This window comes from Megalopta genalis, unplaced genomic scaffold (genome assembly GCF_051020955.1).
Source record: "Megalopta genalis isolate 19385.01 unplaced genomic scaffold, iyMegGena1_principal scaffold0052, whole genome shotgun sequence".
NCBI classification, from domain to species: domain Eukaryota; kingdom Metazoa; phylum Arthropoda; class Insecta; order Hymenoptera; family Halictidae; genus Megalopta; species Megalopta genalis.
Genome location: NW_027476121.1, coordinates 1,027,501 through 1,035,000, shown reverse-complemented (window position 1 = coordinate 1,035,000; position 7,500 = coordinate 1,027,501). Strand labels below are relative to the sequence as shown.

At 50.6% G+C, this 7,500-nt stretch overlaps 1 pseudogene; it reads left to right on the top strand.

Annotated features, from left to right (window-relative positions):
* LOC143261454 (large subunit ribosomal RNA) overlaps positions 1 to 7,500 on the top strand; it is a 12,072-nt pseudogene that overhangs the window by 2,264 nt on the left and 2,308 nt on the right.

Genomic DNA, 7,500 nt, shown 5'->3' with positions numbered 1-7,500 from the left:
TTCGAGTTCCCTGGAAACCTCTAGCAGGGAGATAGGGTTTGGAACGCGAAGAGCACCGCAGTTGCGGCGGTGTCCGGATCATCCCCTCGGACCTTGAAAATCCAGGAGAGGGCCACGTGGAGGTGTCGCGCCGGTTCGTACCCATATCCGCAGCAGGTCTCCAAGGTAAAGAGCCTCTAGTCGATAGATTAATGTAGGTAAGGGAAGTCGGCAAATTGGATCCGTAACTTCGGGATAAGGATTGGCTCTGAGGAGCGGGGCGTGTCGGGCTTGGTCGGGAAGCGGGTCTGGCTGACGTGCCGGGCCTGGGCGAGGTGAACGGCTCTCGTGGCTGGGATCCGAGCTCGGTCCCGTGCCTTGGCCTCCCGCGGATCTTCCTTGCTGCGAGGCTTCCGTGGCGTTTCCCATCGGTGCGGTCGTCCTCTTCGGCCGCCATTCAACGCTCAGCTCAGAACTGGCACGGACTAGGGGAATCCGACTGTCTAATTAAAACAAAGCATTGCGATGGCCCCCACGGGTGTTGACGCCATGTGATTTCTGCCCAGTGCTCTGAATGTCAACGTGAAGAAATTCAAAAAAGCGCGGGTAAACGGCGGGAGTAACTATGACTCTCTTAAGTCGGGGCGACCAGCTGGCGACCGCTTAAGGTGCTATCTCTTCCGTGAGCCGGGAAAACATACGGCTAGTTCACGGTAAGAGGGTTATAGTTAGCAAGCAGCAACCTCTTCGTGGTTCCCGCCACGAGTAACCCGTCCGGGGGAAACTAATGCTGCCTCTGTGATGGATTGGGGCAAATCGCGTGCAAGGTGAATCGAAAGCCTTGTCGGGTGGTGATGGAAGGTTCTCGGACCAACGTCATCACTCGGCGAGGTCGAAGAGGATCTAAGCATCAGCGGTTGTTTGAGGGTTAGCGACCTCACCTCCCAGAGCTAGGGCAGAGAGGCCCTTGCATTGACTGGAGTCGTGGTACCAAGTGCCCAAATAAATAAATAAATAAATAGAAAAGACGCAATAGCTACATTCTAGAAATGAGTACGTAGTGCTCCTTAGATATCGAAATTTTTAAAACAGTGTGGTTGGAGTTAGAGCTAGACAAGGCAGGGGCTTCTCTGCTCTTGGATTGGATACGACAACTAGGCTATGCATTTGGATATGATTAGGTACAATTGGACAAATAATAACGGCAACACAAACATAAAACATGTTCGATAACGAAGAAGGAGAAGCCTCGGACGTAGAGGTCCCCGGCCCTGGGGCCTCTGCGGCAGACTCGTCCGCTATGAACAGGAGGGCCATTGTTGACGACCCTAGCAATCCTAATGGACATGAATTTGATTATCTATTGGATCTACCATCGAGTGGACAGATACGCTGCCAGGCATGTACTGGCAATGATAGACGCTTCCTGGGGGAGAACGACTGGATCAAACATGCGAATGAACACCACCCTGACCTGAAAGTGGGTTGGAGATGCAGGGGATGTGGTAAAACCTTTCCAAAGATTCATAGCTGCAGGTGCCACATCCCCAAATGCAAAGGCAGGGTGGAAACAGAAATAGTGACGGGATTCAGTTGTTCGACCTGTGGGAGCGTCTTTAAAACCCAAAAGGGACTGTCGCAGCATGAGAGAATCCGGCACCCGGCTGTGAGGAACCTAAAGAGGTTGTTACTAGCAAGCGGACCCTCTTCTAGACCGGTCACTAGAGCCTCGGTCTGGTCTGAAGAGGAAACACAATTGCTCATTCGCTTGAATGAGCAATATAAACATGAAAAACAAGCTAATGCAAAAATCCGCCAGTTCCTCACAACCAAAACTCTCAAGCAAATAAGCGACAAAAGGAGGCTCCTGTCCACTCGAAGGTTTGAGAGTGTGGAAGAGGAGCCAGACTCCGACTCATCATCCAGCGGATCGGACTTTTTAGACGCAGTAGAGGACCCCCTGGATGCTCAGGATGAAAATGATTGGAAGGAGGGCTTCAGGTGGGCAATCCTTGAGAATCCGCTGGGTGATGACCACGAACTAAGGGGCATAGAGGAGTCAATTGCGATGCTGGCCGGATCGGAGGAACCATACTCACTAGAGATCGAGCGAATTTTAGAGAAATTATTGGATAAAATGGAGCTGGAAAAAGAAAATACGAACAGCTCAAAGAAAAGGAAAAATACTGTACGGGCAAATAAAGAAAGCGACCGCACCCGATACAATAAATTTAGATTCGCTCGATTCCAAGAACTTTACAATAAATGCCCCAAAAAACTAATAGATATGGCGGTCGCGAGAGAGAGGCTTGAAAAGAGGAAGCAGGTGGAGCTTCTTGATAGAGCAAGCATAGAAAGGCTCTATGGTGACCTGTGGGGTAAAGAGGGACCCACTACAGGTCTACCAAAACTCGATAGGGGACCGAGTACGCTCTCTCCTTTAAATGAAATATGGACTCCCATCTCGACTAATGAAATAGTCATGAAGATGAGGAGAATCAAGGGCGATACGGCGGCGGGCCCCGACGGTGTCACCAAAGCCAGCCTGAAAAAGGCGGGAATCTTACATGTCCTGGCCAAATTCTATAACCTTCTAATGCTGTTCGAGACCTACCCAGCACGGTGGCGACGTAATAGGACAACACTAATACCAAAGCCAGGAAAAGACGCAGCTAATGTACAAAACTGGCGTCCTATTACGATTGGATCACTGTTGGGTAGGATCTTCTCTAGTTTACTAGAGAAAAGAATTAAGTCCAAAATAGAGAACAGCATTAGGCAGAAGGGCTTCACCCAAGAAGATGGGTGTAAGTACAATATCTCGATCTTGGCCAGGGCACTAAGAGAAATGAAAGAGAAATCAGGTGGTGTGGTGACGGTCGTGGACGTTGCCAAAGCCTTTGATACTGTCCCCCATTCAGCCATAGATGATGGCTTAAAAAGAAAGGGCATACCGGTAGTCGTCAGAAAATTTATTAGGGGAATGTATGACGACTGCCGGACTGAAATAAAAACATTAGAGGACAAGGTGAGTGTGGTTCTAAAGAGAGGGGTCAAGCAGGGCGATCCCCTATCGCCCCTTTTATTTAATGTAATAATGGACCCTATTATTAGGACCACTGACGAGGCGACGGAGGGCGTTAAAATAGGAGACGAGAACGTTTCCATCTTGGCCTTCGCGGACGACATGGTTTTAATTGCCAAAGACAAGAAAGAAGCTGAAAAGCAAATTAAAATGCTTCACAAGTACCTGAACGGCTTAGCAATGAAGGTACAGGCAACCAAATGTGTAACTTTCCAGGTCGTCCATAAAAATAAAACGTGGCACATGATCGATCCCGGGCTCAAAGTTGATGATGATTATATACCATATTCAGAGCCCGAGGACGTCATTGAATACTTGGGTATTAAAATAAACCCATGGCGAGGACTGCAGCGCGCCAATATAAAAGAGGTAGTAAGTGCGGCAAACCAAATTAAAATGATGGGGCTTAAACCCCATCAAAAAGTCAATTTAATAAGAACCCACTTGCTACCGAAATATATACATAAATTAGTAGCTAATCCACCTCCCCTCAAAACGCTGGAAGCGTTGGACCATGAAATTAAACAAGTAATTAAAGCTATCTTACATCTCCATCCGTCTACTACGGATAGGATAATATACACTGAAAAGCGAAACGGCGGTATCGGTCTACAAAAAATTGCCGATATTGTCAAGATAGCAAAAATTAAAAATAGCCTCCACATGAACAATAGTCAGGATGCGGCAGTACAAGAAGCATACCTGCATGAAGAGGCTACAGTAATAAAATATGCCAAATCGATTGGTCTACGTTGGCCGGCGACGATGGAGGAGGTGGAGGAAGCGCGCTGCAGACTCAAACAAAGCCACAGGCTAAGATGGGAGCAGCTCGTCTCCCAGGGCCAGGGTGTTGGAGACTTTAACAATGATCCAATTGGAAATGCCTGGCTCTATCAACCAACACTGTTAAGACCATCCCGATATCTGGATGCACTAAAATTCAGAACAAACACCTTTGGCACTAGGGTCGCCCTCGCTAGAGCTCGAAAAGATATTGACCCGAAATGTCGGAGGTGTAAGGCCCAGATAGAAACCCTAGGGCATATATTAGGCAACTGTATTCATACAAAGGCAGCAAGAATACGAAGACACAATGAGATTGTCGAATTGATCGCGGACAAGGCATCCAAAAGCTCCGCCGTTTTCCTCGAACCAACTATTAATGTAGTTGGAGAATTGAAAAAGCCCGATTTGGTCATTAAAAACCAAGAACGGCTATACGTAGTGGACGTAACAGTCCGCTACGAAGACAAAGACAATTTAAGAAAAGCTGGGAAAGATAAGGTGGAAAAATACAAAGACACGGCGGAACTTATAAAATTAAAATTAAATTGCCAAGCAGCGGAAGTAATTCCAGTAGTAGTTGGCTGCAGGGGTGCCTTGCCGGCAGCGACGGTTCGACATCTCAAAGCCCTAGGGTTCACTAGGGGTGAGATCTTGACGGTGTCGTTGATCGCCCTCCGATCGTCGATTGAAATCGCGAATTTATTTATTGACTACGATCACATTGTGTGATCGTTATGTTTTGAGCCGCGTATTTAACCGCACGACGTGGCTTCGGCCGATGACATTTTAGCCGCGTATTTAACCGCCTTTGACGTGGCTTTGACCTAGAAATTTTAATTATTGACCTAATTAAAATTTATTTTCAGCTATTGACGTAGCTAACTGCCTAGCAGAAATAATTTAAGCCCGTTCCAGCTCTTTACACTGGACGGTGCGAGTCTTGGCGATACTATTGTACGCTAGGGCGCGGGGCGGGATGTGTGATCGTTTTTGATCACATATCTCGGGGCGACACCTCCTCGTGGTTTTCCCTGGACGCGTGCTACGGCACTAGACCAAGTTCGCCTCCCGAAAGGGTCCCCGTTCTAATTTTTCCAAGAGCCGGGGCAGATCCTGAGGCAGTGGATCTAGAAAGTGGGTCCGGGACTAATTCATTCATTATTGTTATTTGTTATAACCTCACGGGAGGGTTAATTCCCGGAAGTCTACCACTACCCTTCTGATAGTGGTACAGGTTTAGCCAAATGCCTCGTCATCTAATTAGTGACGCGCATGAATGGATTAACGAGATTCCCTTCTGTCCCTATCTAAGTCTCCAAAGACCAACCCCGCCTCCTCGCGGCGGAGACTGGGCAACGCAAGTCTGTATTTGCGGCTAAAAAGGGCTATGGCACCCATCCTGCCTAGTCCCATCCTTCCCCATCATAGATTCCTCCCAATCACGGTTTTGTGGAGCCGAACGGCCGCGGTGCTTGCGTGAGGTGCTTGACACCCGCTACCGTAGCTGGCGAAGCTCCGCTACGCCAACAGCAACTTGCTTATCCACCCTAGACGGGCACCAACCATGGGCAGCCGCCTAGAACACTACCAACGAGCAAAGAATAACTGTCACTCGCCAACCTAGCACGCTGCATAATCATTGCTGTCGTGTGGAAAAGGGGGTGATTATAGGTGGCAGAGTGCCGTCGCTGCGGAGGGCAGTGGCGGGCACCCGCTGCCGCGGTCGAGCGGCGAAGCAAAACCCTCCTAATAACCTTTTATACACAGTTGGAGTAGGTAGCACGGCCTAACCAACTCAAAACAAACTTGAAAACTCCTTACACGGACAAGGAGTCAAGACTGGGTCTTCCGTACCCGGCCTAATGAACGATAAGCGAAGGCGGCGATTTACCCACGTTCGGACCCCTCGTAGGTGTTCCGTCGGGGGGTGGGTAGCCAATTTTTTGTGTATGCCATCTTGGCGAGGAAACATGTCTGCGTCACCTTCGCGGTGGCCAGATTCACACTAAACTGTCCCTATCTACTGGCGGTGGCGGTCTGTGGCCACCCAGGGCGGGAGATAACCCCCGAACTAGCCCTCGCGTAGGAGGGTTGATCGGCCGAGTCGATGGGTGTATCGGCGATGAAGGCATTAGAGACCGTCAGTGCGTCGTACATGTAGTACTTCGCATAATGGCGAGGCCCTGATTTAGCATACGGGCTGTGGCGTGTTCTTTGTACAGCACTGTATGTGCTGTATGACTTCCGACTGGGGAACTGTTGTCACTCGTGGCATCAGTTCCCCAGTTTACGTTAAACGGTTTTTCAGACCGTTTTTCGTGGGCGGAACACGCCACTAGACAACACTCCGCTGGGCTCAGGAATACATGGGATGCAATCAATCCCCTGGGCAACCCAGGCCGCAAGGGGCAAACGTGCCCTAGCCACACTTGAGCCTCCACGAAAAAGGTACAGCTGGATAGCTCGTGTTCTTAAATACGCAGCGAACTGAACGAAGTGTGGTGGAGAGGAAGAGGCAGCCTCTCCGACTGCTGTCTCCCACGTGTTTGCCGTGCGTGGCGACCCTTGTCGTCGGAAAAGAGGATCCTGGGATCTGAGGGGGCCCTCTCCTGCGGGTGAGACGTCCCCAACACGTACCTTTGGCCTCTGCTTCGGCTAGATGGGCGGCTGGACGAGAAAAGCAGCCCTGGTCCAGTCAATCGGCTTGGAACGACCACACGCTTCGGGCAAGTGGGTTCTGCTGGGCGAGGACGCGGGCTGGGTAAGGAAACCGACCCAGCCAGCAGACTATATTCGGTGCGTAGCCCTAACTCAGCCTTTGGCGGGTTCCAAATTGTGCGGATCGGTGGTGGCCGGGGAGCGCACTGGATGAAAGACCAAGACACATTATGGGTCTTAATGAAAAACAATTAAAAACTACTAAGCGTTCAAAGACGACGGGTCCAGCTCCTACTCGGAGTGAAGCCGTCGCCGCAGACGCGGGAACTGCAAATGCAGCTGTCAGTCCCCCCGCGTCTGTGAGAAAGACAAGATCCGGGAAGGTGATTAATATCGCCAATCCTCGTGTGATCTTGCAAAGATGTGTGACTCCCACGCGAGCGGTCTCGGTGAAAACCGAGCCCACGGTAGAAGGTACGCCGGACACCGGTAACGTGGAAGTAATCGAACGAGTCGGAGACACGTCACTCGTGAAGGTGCAGTCGGCACCCGAGCGTGTCGAGGACCCTACTGGTGACGGTTGGCAAACCGTCACCAAAAAGTCGAAGCGAGCCAAGCCGGGCGCACCCACCGGCAAGGCCGCAGTAAACCGGGCCAGGAGACCGAAGGGGACGTTCTCCGGGCAGAAGGTACGGCCTCTCGATCTCGTAAGAGACGAAGCCTTTAGGCGAGTGTCCGAAATACAGACCTTTTGCTTTCGACCTGAATCGAAAGTCAATAAGGAGTCCGGGTCAAAGATACTCGCCGAGGTTGAGGCACTCAACGAGTTGGTCCAGGAGCTTATTCAACGGAATAGCTTCGTCGAAGGGCAACTCGCCGCGGTCAGGGCGGACCTAAAAGCGCGTCCTGCCGTAATGAGTGCGATGCGACCTGGGCCGTCCAAGGGAACTCTCCCGAAGACGGCCTGCAACGCCGCGCAGTCGACTTACGCC